The sequence below is a fragment of the Nuphar pumila genome, chromosome 13 (genome assembly GCF_984573655.1).
Source record: "Nuphar pumila chromosome 13, dmNupPumi1.hap1.1, whole genome shotgun sequence".
NCBI classification, from domain to species: Eukaryota; Viridiplantae; Streptophyta; class Magnoliopsida; order Nymphaeales; family Nymphaeaceae; genus Nuphar; species Nuphar pumila.
In genome coordinates, this window is record NC_143261.1 from 53690413 (window position 1) to 53703671 (window position 13259).

The following is a 13259-nucleotide window of genomic DNA, read 5'->3' on the forward strand; positions in this document are numbered from 1 at the left end:
ATGTTATAATACATTCAAATCATAACTCGATATGAATCGAAGATACATAATCAAAGAATAAAAAATAATTTTGTATAATATTCAAACATTGGAATACCTTCAAATCATTCACATCATTGCAATATATTTCAATACATTCAAATAATTTAAATCATTTACATCAAGTATTGCAATACATTCCAATCATTCAAACACGTTATAATACGTTCAATAAAGGTTTGTATTACAAGATTTTGCTCACTAGCTCAAAAATTCTTCCTCATCACTTGTTTGACTTTCATATTCTTTCTCTTCCTCCTCTTCTTCATTGTTTGCCCATCCACTTGGTATATCATTTGGATCACATTCTTTCATGAATGAAGTATCGACCAATGGAGATATGACATGCATATCATGCGCGACATCGTGACCGTAAGAGAAGTCATAGATATCATCTGATTGATAGTAATCACTCTCTTCAGTTAACTTGTCTTTCTGTAACTAATCATACTCAGGATATAGTTTGGACTTCACCTTGCAAACTGTCCACCATTCATTTCTATCTGACTTCTTTATACTCGGATATGAAGTATAGTAAACTTGTTGAGCTTGCGAGGCTAATATGAATGGTTCATATGTTTCAAACCTTGATTTATGATTCACCTTCATAATGCATGAGGCTTTGTCAACTCTTATTGCAGTTGGATCAAACCAATGACACTTGAATAAAACTACTCTATTATTTATGCCTATGTAAGTCAACTCTATTATTTCCTCTATAACACCGTAGTAATCATGTTCATTTTCACCGTAACTGCTATCCTTGACACACACACCACTATTCATCGTTGATTTATTTATACCGTAGTTTTTGTATGAAATCGATAACCATTTACGATATACCCGTTATAACATTGCACAATTTTGGTCGAACTATTTTATAAATCACATATTCCTTGATCTTTAACATCACCACGACAAACCTACAAACATAAACAATGAAGAAGACAATTTATGATCACAACCAATTAAGTAACTTAGTATTGCTTGCACGTAGACAATTTATGTCATTGTCCTTACCAACTCTTTCAACCACTCCATAAACTTAGTTTCACGTTCTTTTTGCACTTCTACATCAGTGAGATGTGGAACTTCTCTTCGTAACTCCAGATCAAATTGTCTGCACTTAACAAGTACTTATATTACTGAACCATGTATGCACATATAGAAAATAAAAGGATTTAGATTTGTGTTACGTCTACAGGTACTTACTCGATGTATGAGTTGATCGCTGAGCAATTAAAAAGAATATAGATTTGTGTTGCGTCTTGCTCTCGATCTGCCAAGAGTTTTGATCGGCAACTACCAAATGCATGCCCAAGTGGTTGAAACATCGACAGTTTGTCAGCTACAATAAATTGTTCTTCATCATCGTTACGAGGTGGGCATGTGTAATGTGTTGGAATGTGAGGTTCAAAGTACATAGATGAGAATTTTGAAATCTCTTCTAAAGTATGCGCCTCACAAATAGAGCCTTCTACTCTTGCTTTATTTCAAACCTTTTTTTGAGGTCAAACATGCATCTGTCAAAAATATACATCTCAAGTTTGAAATATCTGTCATTGAAGAGAAAAATATAAGAAAAAATATACCTTTCAAATGGGTACATCCACCGATATTGCACAGGACCACCAACCCTTAGTTCATATGGCAAATGTATGATCAAATGTTCCATAACATCAAAAAATGTTGGCGAAAATATCTTCTCTAGCTGACAAATAGTAGTGATGACAGAATCCTCGAGATTCTTTACCTCAGATACTACGATTTCTGATGCACACAATGTTCTAACAAATCTACTCAACTCAAATAATACCCCCCATATAGGTTTGTCTAACATATCATGGAATGCTAGGGGTATCAATCGTTACATAAAGATATGACAATCATGGCTCTTCAACCCATATAACTGTTCATCGTCGTTCTTCACAGCCCGAGCAATGTTAGAGATGTATCCATCTGGAAATCTCAATTGTCTCAACCATTGACATATCTGCTTTATTTTATCAGATTGAAGCACGTATCTTGCCTTTGGTTTCAGTACTTTGCCATTATACTCTTTGAGTTCCAATTCTGGTCTTTTGTATATTACTTTTAAATCTATACAGGCCTTCGGATTATCCTTCGTTTTTCTTTTAACATTCATTACTGTATTGAATACATTATAAAACACAATTTTCTCTATATGCATCACATCCAAATTATGTCGTATCAATAAGGTCGGCCAATATGGTAGTTCTCAAAATATAGTTTTTTTTGTCCAATTGTGATCCTTCCCAAATCCAAGGAAGGGCGTCAGACTATGGGCATCTGTTAATACATATGGAAAGTATCACAATTTTCTTAAAATCTCTATGCCAGACAATCTTGTCGGTAGACATTCCATTTCAGTTGTGCTTGCTCGAAACACATTCTTTTGTCTTCGGAACGAATGGTCGCTGAATATAAATCGATGATGACAATCAAACAAGCACGACTTCCTTACATGCATCAATCTAAATGATTTTGTATCCTCCATACAGTACGAACATGTCAACCTCCTATGCGTGCTCCAACCAGATAACATATTATATGCAGGAAAGTCACTGATTGTCCATAGAACAGTAGCCTTCATATTAAAATTTTGTTTTTTGTGGGCATCGTACGTGATAACACCATCATCCCATAGTACTTTTAGTTCATCAATCAATGACCTTAAATATACATTAAGATTTTGGTCAGGTGAGGTCAGACCAGGGATAAATAGAGATAAGAAAATATTCTGACGCTTCATACACAAGCATGGTGGAAGGTTGTATGGAGTTACAAATACTAGCCAACATGAGTATGGAGTTAATCTACCCCCAAATGGATTAAATTCATCTGTACATAGACCGAGTCTAACATTTCTCACTTCCATTGTGAAGTTCTGATGAGTACGATCAAAGTGCTTCTAAGCTTCCTCGTCAACAAGATGCATGATCTTATCTTCATCATGTCAAACTTTATTTGCATGTCATCTCATGTGTTTAGCTGTCTTTGAAGACATATACAATCGTTGCAATCTAGGGGTGATAGGAAAGTAGCAGAGCGACTTGTATGAAACTTTTTTTGATCTTGTGCTACCATTGCTTCTTGTCTTTGACTTTAATCGAGGATGCCCACAGGACGGACATGATATGTTGTTTTCTAGATCCTTGAAATACGACATGCAGTGATTTGGACAAGTATCTATCTTTTGATACCCCATACCTAGAGCGTTGACCATAACCTTCGCACGATAGAAATTTTGTGACAATTTCTCATCTTTGGGCAATATACTCTTCACTATTATGCACAAACGGTCAAAACATGATTGACACAAATTATACTCGAACTTCAAATTCAGTAGTTGAATAACTGCAGACAAGATAATGTGACTCTCACAACCATTCCAAAGTGGCTCATCAGCATCTCTAAGTAAATCATAAAATCTACTAGCTGCATCGTTTGATGCTTCTTCCTCTACCCCAATTTTTACATCACTAGGACTCATAGTAGAACCCAGTTCTGTTTCTGTGACATCAAATATCAAATCCATATATGGATTATCGTGCATCACATCCACCTATGCGCCAAAATTGTTCTTAAATTCTTCACCATGAAAGGTTCAATTTTGATAATCACTCACAAAACCCTTTCTGTATAGGTGATGTCTAACGCCATGAGGTTCTACAAATCGATTGTTCTTACAAATCTTGCAGGAACATCTAATCTGACCTGTAAGATCCACTGTACTGACACTTGCCGTTGCAAATTCAATAAAACTTTCAACATCATCCATATATTCATGCGATACTTCCTTGTCAACTATCCTACGGTACATCTATTCACAGTTTGCAGTCATTTTATCGTATGATGTTACGAATAGTATCCTAACCAATTAAAAGAGAATCATCAAACTGCTATGATGAAAAAAATAGCAAATTTATTATGTAATATATGATGCATGTTATATATTTGATATATATCTTATTCACACACACACACACACACACACACACACACACATATATATATATATATATAGATATATATATATATATATATATATAATGTTATGCAATCACAAAAACTATGATGCATGCATTGATAATTTAATATTTTCATATGCAAACTATTTATAACACGATACATTCATTTGAAGCATGCTTTCATTATACAATTTTACATGAAGTTATAATCAAATTGAAAGTAACTACATGCAAGCATGGATACAATCACATCAAACATTACAATACATCCAAATCATTCATATAAAAAAAAAGTTAAACATGTATCTACAGCAAACACACTCAAATATCCCACTAACTACTACCATGCCTAGCATGAAATCCGTACTCCAAAAATAAGAACACTTCTATTCACATACATTAAAATCATGCTCAACATGATCTCCAAACTCCATCAAAACAGTCCTAAATATCAACAACTAAGTGAGTGTGTGAACAGAAAAGTGTTACATCCAAAAAATTAAATAACATGTGATGCACTTGCATCACTTACTCACCACAGGTATTTACCCAATTTGAATTGTTTTTGCCTTTCAATTTTTTTCTTATTTCTTTTTGCATTGCATTTTTTATAGCATGTGATGCTTAGCAATAAGCATCACGCAATTTGCTCAGCAATGTACCTGCAAAAAACATATATACAAAACAATACAGGGAGGAGGTTTGACCCCTCTCTGGCAAAAAAAATTAACAGGGAGGGGGATCGACTCCTCCCTTGCAAAAAAAAAGAGGGTCGAGCAACCTTCTGCCTCTTATCGGCCGCTCGAAACCCGAAAGAGAGAGAGGGGGTGAGAGATGTGGCAGGGGCCACCGACCTCCTCCCGGCCTTCCGACAATGAAACAGAGAGAGGGGAGGGCAGAACAGGGGTTGTCGGCCCTCCGGCAACCCGGCAACCCTAAGAGAGTGAGGGGGGCGAGAGATGCGACAGAGGGCCACCGACCTTCTATCGGCCTCCCAACAACGAAATAGAGAAAGGGGAGGGCACTGTTTCGGCTTGCCGGCCCTCCGGCAACCCGAAACAGAGTAAGGGGGGCGAGAGACGCGACAGGGGGCCACCGGCCTCCTGCCGGCCTCCCGGCAACAAAACAGAGAGAGGGGAGGGCACTGTTTCGGGTTGCTGGCCCTCCGGCAACCCGAAACAGAGAGAGAGGAGGGCACGACAGGGGTTGCTGAAATTTTTCAAAGATGTGGTTCTTTCTAAAAGGCTTTCTCAAAGAGAGGTTTACACTAAAAGAACAATTTTAAAAGGGGCTTCTAAGCCATTTTTTCGTATTTTTCTTTTTTATTTCTATTTTTTTGGGTTCTTTTCTTTGTATTTTCTAATTTTTTGGTATTTTTGAAATAAAAACTTTAAAACTATGGGAAAATAAGGGATTTAAAAACCATTTTGTACTTTTTGAGAAATATTTACAAAAGAAGGGTTTTCTGAGAATTCAGGTTTATCCTTTGAAAATTTTCTTCAGAAAATGGGTTTGGATTAGGATTTTGAAGAAATATTCGAGTTTTGAACCTTGAATCAGGAAATATAGGACAATAGATCTAAAATGGATACCAGATAAACTGTTTGAGCCTTTCAAAAAATATTTTTGGTATTTTTAAAAAATTTAAATTTAAAATTGGATAACGAAGCTCAGATTTAAATTTTGGTACTGGATCCGGTTCCGTAATTGAGTCAGATATAGAAAATAGATTTGATTCGAGTAAAATCTGAGAAATAAACTAGAATTTTGATAGAAATTGACTCAATTAATCAGAAAATGGAGGCCAAGCACAAAAAAGAAATATTTACAAAATTTTGAAAAATTTGGGGTGTTCACAGATACCCCTCTTTGCTACTAAGCCGGTTGAAAGCTAGGCTTAGTGGCAAAGCGAACACTCTAAATTTTGAAAAATGCCCCAGTCCGTAAATCTGAACTAGGTGTGGAAGAATTATTTTGAAAACATGGTTTCTCAGGCTTAAAACCTTATCCTAAAACCAATAATATCCTACCTGGGCGATTTGCTTGACAAGAGTTTGGTAATTAACATGATCACCACAAATTCCCTAATGTGCCTCTTGGACAATTTCTATAGCCTCATCTTTGTCTAAACATCTGGCATACTCGGAACTGAACCCACGACAATAGAGAACATTGGCAAGAATGAAATAGCAGACGGACATGCAATGAATTGCTCGTTGTTCCCTTTTTGGCATTTCTAGTGAGAATTCACCAATTTCAATGAAATTCTTAATATCTTGATACCAAGGTTTCTCTTTCTGATTAACTTGATTTACTTGCTCAGCTGAAATAAAGGCAGGTTGATCACGCCTACCAACTTCAAAGGAATGACATGATTCACTGCCTTTAAATGACAAAATGGAGCCCAAGCTAGCCAAACCATCGGGGGGCGAGAGACGCGATAGGGGGCCATCGGCCTCCCGGAAATAAAACAGACAGAGGGGAGGGCACGGCAGGGGTTGTCAGCCCTCCGACAACCCGAAAGAGAGTGAGGGGGGCGAGAGACGCGGCAGAGGGCCACCAGCCTCCTGCAGGCCTCCTGGCAACAAAACAGAGAGAGGGGAGGGCATTGTTTCGGGTTGCCGGAGTTCAGGTTGTCAGCCCTTCATCAACCCGAAATAGAGAGAGAGGAGGGCACGATAGGGTCCGGCAACCCGAAAGAGAGTGAGAGGGGCAGGACCAAGAAGAAGGTGAAGAAGAGGGGTGCGGGGTCACCTTCGGTTGTCAGATGAGAGGACGACGGCTGGCGGGTGGGTGATGGGAGGATGCAGAGCGACGGGTGGGTGACGGGAGGATGCAGAGCGACGGGTGGTCGACGGGAGGTCGTGGGGCGGCAGGTGGCCGATGGGAGGTCGTGGGGCGGTGGGCAACTGACGGTAGGTTGACGGGTGGACGGGCGACGAGAGCTCGACGGCCGGCAATAGAAAAATGAAAGGGAAAAGTGGCTCAAATTAGGGATTTACGAGAAATTTAACGACGGATTAGCGACGGTCAAATGTCATCGCCTATTCCGTCGCAATTGTGCGACGGAGTAGCGACAAAATTGGTATGTCGCTAATTTGTTGTTAGGTAGCGACGGATTAGCGTCGGACTAATTTCCGTTGCTAAGTCCACAAATAATTCGAATGGTAGCGATGGATATTTTGCTCTCGCTAAGCCATCGCTAATAGGCGACGGAAAAAATCTGTCGCCAATATCCCTCGCTATTTGGAGTTTTTCTTGTAGTGTATTTGAATATTAATGAATTTCATTAAAAGTTATTGAAAGCCATATAAAATTTCTAACAAAGAAAGACCCACCTTCTTAGTTAGATGATAAATCGGAAGAAGGTAAAGAGGAAGCTGGTTGAGGGAATGTTGCAGAAGAACTCATCTGCCAGACAAAGATAAGTACCGGGCATGCCAGGTATGAGTCTTACAAATAATTTTCTGCTCTAGATCATGCCAAAGAGAGGCTCTGGGGTTCCAGATGTCGATCTTCATGCCCAAGTAGTTGATAGGAAAATAAAAAACATGGCAACTGAAAAGGGCTTGGGACGAAGTCAACCATTGCTTGCGGTGCATTGAGAAGGACTAATTGACATTTCTCCTCGCTGATAGAGAGGCTAGAGAGAGTTCCCATCAGGTGCAATATGATTGCACAAATATTTGTGCATTAAGCACCTGATAAACCTCTATCAGGCCTTGAGCCCCACAGCTGACAGGCCCTGTTTCCAAGAGGGAGGGTGATAAGGTACTTAATGCACAAATATTTGTGCAATCATATTGCACCTGATCTTTTCACAGCCAGAGATGGCATCAAAAATCTTGATGACCAACCAGATTCTAGCCATCTGTGAACAGAAGCCTTTTCAATTACTAGCAAATCATCTGCATAATGTAAAGTGAAAAAATGAGAGAGACCCAAAAGACCAAGATCATCAATGAGACTCGAAGCTACCTAGTTAATACCTTCACAATGACCTTATTAAACATTAATTAACCTAAATTTATGAAGTACTATAGTTGATCCAAGCATACTGACTAGGGATGCAAGTTGATCAGATCCGGATCCGCTAAATACATGAGAAAGTCAGACCCAGATTGGGTCAAAACTGCAAAAAATCATAAAAGTCGCATACTGGATCTGATACATTTGCATCCCTAATACCGACAAACTTGTATGCACAATGTGGGAGTCTAAGCGGGCCTGATGGTGGGAGATGGATATTTGCTATAATAGATTGTACCTACAACAACTTAGCAAAACCTAACCCCCCCATTTTTTTTCTTGTTAAATCTATCTTCATTTATATATATGATCTGCATGCTTTATTTAGTAGGAATTAGCTTTCGTATCACCGGAATCCGACGTTTACAAATACACCAAATTTTATCAACTTAAAAAGCATGTTTTTTCATTGAAAAAATTGATATGATGGTTGATCCTCACCAACCGGTTTATGCTGCACATATATTAGATTGAGTTGAAACAACTTTCATCACTAGCTGATCCCAACTAGAATGTAAGTATAATTGATTACAGCAAATATATATTTGAAGTTGGGTTTGGCTGGATTTTGTTAGACCCAATTTTATATCAACTACAAATGATACATTCAAAGTTTCAAACCCAAGACTGATATGAATGGATCTTGGATATATTATAACATGATCACATGCTATTTGGGTTTCGGTTGTAGCAGGTTGATTATAAAGCAAATCAAACATAATTAGCCCAAATTTTTAAATACTATGAAATTAAGCCTAAAGCTGAACCAATAGTAATTGGCTTTAGGCATGGGTATAATGTTTATCAAGTGCCCACACGGGTTAATGGGTTGAGGTCAATGCCAATTTGGGTGCAAGTGGGTTGGGTTGGACTTGGTTTGGATATGGATTATCAGGTGCCCAAACCGAGGTGGTCCGGGCTTTGACTACATGTGCGACTCGAAGCCGAATAGAACTGAACCCTTTGTGGCTCGAGTATTAAATGGGTAGGGTTTATTTGTGCTTGAAGAGACACGTCAATGGAGAGAGACCCATTGAATTAGGGATGCAAATGAGTCGGATCCAGAATGGGTTTTTGCAATTTTTGGCTGTTTGGATCCGATTCCAAATTGAATCTTCGTGTATTTATGAGTTATTACAATTGGTTTGAACAACCTTTTCTAGTGGATTTTGGCTACAATAATGTGATTATTGATGTTTTTATTTTAGCATTAGAGTTAATAATAAATATCATATTAAACTTAGTTATATATGAGATGCTTATACATGATTATTTATTTTTCAAACATGTTAAAAAAAAAGATATTTTATCCTTTTTATTAGGTTATATTAAATAATTTATTTATTTTTTCATCGCATTGAATTATAGAGCATGATATATGTGTTATTTCACCCAATTTTGTCAAATAAAGCAATTATGAAGATATTATTGACTTCTGCATCAATGCTAATAATTCAATAATAAAAATATTGATTATTAAATTCATGTCATATGTTCTTACATATTATACAAATGGGTGATATGACATAATCAAGTTTGTGACTTAATTATTTATTATTGAAACAAAATATTTATCAATTTTATTTAATTATTGATGCAAATTATTATTATTTTTATATTATGTACAAGTAAGATAAAAATGAATCTTGTCTTGAATAACAAATATATATATATATATATATATATATATATATATATATATATATATCTTAAAATTATATAACTCAGATGTCGAATAACAAATTAGTATACCTTCTGGAAGAAAGTTTCTTTGCCACACTATCGTGGGTGCTCAAAGTATATGAAAACTTTCTCACTTGATGTGGCTCTCTTGTTTCAATGGCACCTTGTTACTGCTGTCACTCCATGCGTGGGAGGAGAAACGGATACCTCGATACCTTTCTCAGCTAATGAGATATCATTTTATACCACCAATCACATTCTCCCTAATAATTAACAAAAGATAATGACAAACAAATTTGTTCAAGTTCAGATTATTTTTTGTGAGTCGAGCTAAGCTTGAGTTAAACAAAGTTCGAGCTGACTTATTTTCCAAAAAATACATTGTGTCTAAGCCGGAAGTATAGGTTTTGAACTCAAGACCTATTGACTCGAGTCACTATGCACTTTATATAATATAAAACATATGAAAGTTATAATTATTATTACTTAGGCTCAGCCGAGCTGAACAACTATTAGTGATGTTCAGTTTGCTGAGCTTACTTTAAGTGTTTGAAGACTCTGAGCAATCTCTTTGCGAGCCAAGCATGATCCAAACCACATCCATCTCATTTCTCAGCCCTAGCCACAATGGACTCATTGATCCGTTACAAATCAGCTCGACCAAAGCTCAGGTACCCCTTTCTATGTTGATGGGTCCAACTTCCTTCTCTTCTGTCTTGTCGCGACCGCATAGGTAGAAATAGAGCGACCGGCCGAGCCCAGGGTCCATGAAAGCCCTCTTATGAAGTGGTAGAGCTTGTCCTCCTAAGACATATCTTTAATGTCCAACTTAAGGGCCTGGAATGCCTTCTGATTTGGCTTCCCTTTTTTTCCCTTTCAGAAGATATCTAAATGAAAAAAATGGTCTATAACCATGTGTCTTTTTTCAACCAACCCAGATTTTTTTCTTGAGCTTTTCTTTCTTACAGTTAATTAGTAGATGATGGTGGTTCGTCCCATTTGACAAAACCAAAATCTGCATGAAAAAGATTGTCCTCATTTTTTGAAACCCAACCCACCTAGAGGTGTCAATGGGTCGGGCTTGACCCAGACCAGACCCGTATCAAACCCTAGTCAGACCCTTCGGGTCTGATTAATATATGGAGACGGGTATGGTTTGTGAAGTTTCATACCAAACCCGGACGGACCGAGTTTCAATTAAGAAACACATTTTTTCAATGTAAAAAGGATAAACAATATAAATTTACCGGGTATGGTCCCGGTCTGATTCATGTAATTCTTATAGGGTCCAGGTATGGTTTTACTTATTGGCGAGTCTGATTGAACCCAAATGGAGACCCTGTGTCAGCATCTCAAATCAAGTCTGGGTCTGGTTTTACCTGGGCCCGAACCAAACCTGACCCGTTGACACCCTTAAACCGACCATAACTAATAGGCTTGAACCATACATGCTGCTTGAATAACCAAAAGGTTTGCACCTAGAGGACAAAAAAATTGAAAGTAGATCAGTATTGCTCAACTAGGGGGAGTCACGTAGTGGCAGACCCACTATAAAAAGGGGAGCTCCCACACCTCTTAAAAGGGCCGTACACTTTATAAGTGTTGGGCCAGAAGCCAGGACCACGTCACACCAAAATTGGTACCTCTCTTTGGGCATGTTCTAATTGTCCCAACTCCCAACCCAAAAAAAAGGAGCGGATCAGCTTTATCTCCAAAATGAATGATACCCAAGAAGCCACCAAACCATGCACCTCTAGATAATTCATGGCTGGCCATCCATTTTGGAATCGTAGATAGAGTTGGAAATGATTGTGGTCCCATCCAACTTGAGACCTTTGATTTTGATTTTAAGTAGGGGGTGTCAACCGGTGGGGTTTGGTTCAGACCCATGTGAAACCAGACCCAAACCTGACTTGAGATTATGGTACTGACTTCGGACTCGGGTCTAAGCATACCCACCATAAGAAAAACCATACCCGGATTCTATAAGGATTACATGGACCAGGTCCTACCATACCCGGTAAAATAATATTTTTTTATCATTTTTACATTGAAAATTTGAGGATCTTAATCATAACTTGGGTCGAGCCTAGGTTTGGTATGAAATTTCACAAACCATACCCGACTCTATTTATTAATCGACCTTCTTAATTATCATCAAACCCTGACCCTATAAGGTTTTGTACGGACCAGGTCTGGGTCAAACCCGACCCATTGACACTCCCTAATTTTAAGGGTTTACAAGTATCGTTCATCTTAGAGATGAATGAATCCCAAGGAACTTAGTTTTGGTTCTTTTACTTTCAAGGTCCCTTAAACCTAATATGCTCTTAATCAAGAAATAGTTACAACAACTAGTCGGTATCTATATAGAATTATTTAATTGAACTTTGTACAAAAAATGACCATACTATATAACAAATTTGATGTGTTTTTAGAAATGCCCCACAATTTACCAAATTCATCAAATGAACAATTTTGTGGCCATTGTTTTTTGCACGCTTCTACCATTCGCAGCTGTGAATTTTTTATTTTCGCAGGTCACCACGCTAAAAGTTGATGAACTTGTGAAACTCGTCAACAAAATCTCAACTGATATTGCGATATTCTAAAAATTATTGGGAAGATCCTTTACCTTGCAAAATTCTCAAGAAGCGTTGCATGAAGTATTGTGAAATTACTAAAAACTTATGAAAGTCTTATATTACAAAATTCTCAAGGAGTATCACAATGGTATTGCAAAATTCTTTTTTCTTGCAAAATGTTTATCTATGTAAATGACGTTTTGTTTCTTAAACACTTATTTACATGCATATGCCTTATTTTTGCAGCCCTAGGGTTATTTTGATTCTCAATCCTTTCGACAATGATATTTTGGCTTTGCAAAAATCTTTCATCGGTGACAGTTCATTGGTAGTGGTTCGCTAGCAGTGAAAAACCCCAAAAGCATGGGTGGGACTTCATCGACGATGAGTTTTTCCTATAAAACCATGGGCAGCACTTCATTGACAATGAGTTTTTCGATATAAGCATTAATAGTGAGAAGATCGATGACACTTCATCGATGGTGAGCTTTTTTGATAAAAGCATAGATGGTGGAAAAATCGACAGTACTTCATCATCAGTCGGCAAAAGCATTGGGGTGAGATCTTATGGTATGAGTGCGATAAAAAACCAAAAGTATGCGAGTTATTTGTGAGTGCAAAAGTTGATTAGTTGCAAATTCATTCTCATCATAGAGAACATGAAGGATGATGATATAGAATCGATGGGGGGACTCTACTCTAATAAACTGTGAAAACCCCTAAGATGTGTTAAATGATGATGATGTTTTCTCTCCATACAATATATGAGTGACTTCATTTTGTAAAAGAATGGAATGAATACAATGTATGGGTGACTTTATTTTATGAAAGAATAAAATAAATGTAATGTATGAGTGACTTCATTGTGTAAAAAAATGATACTTTATTTCTTAACCCTTGTTTTGCATTTGGATGCCCTATTTTTATAAAT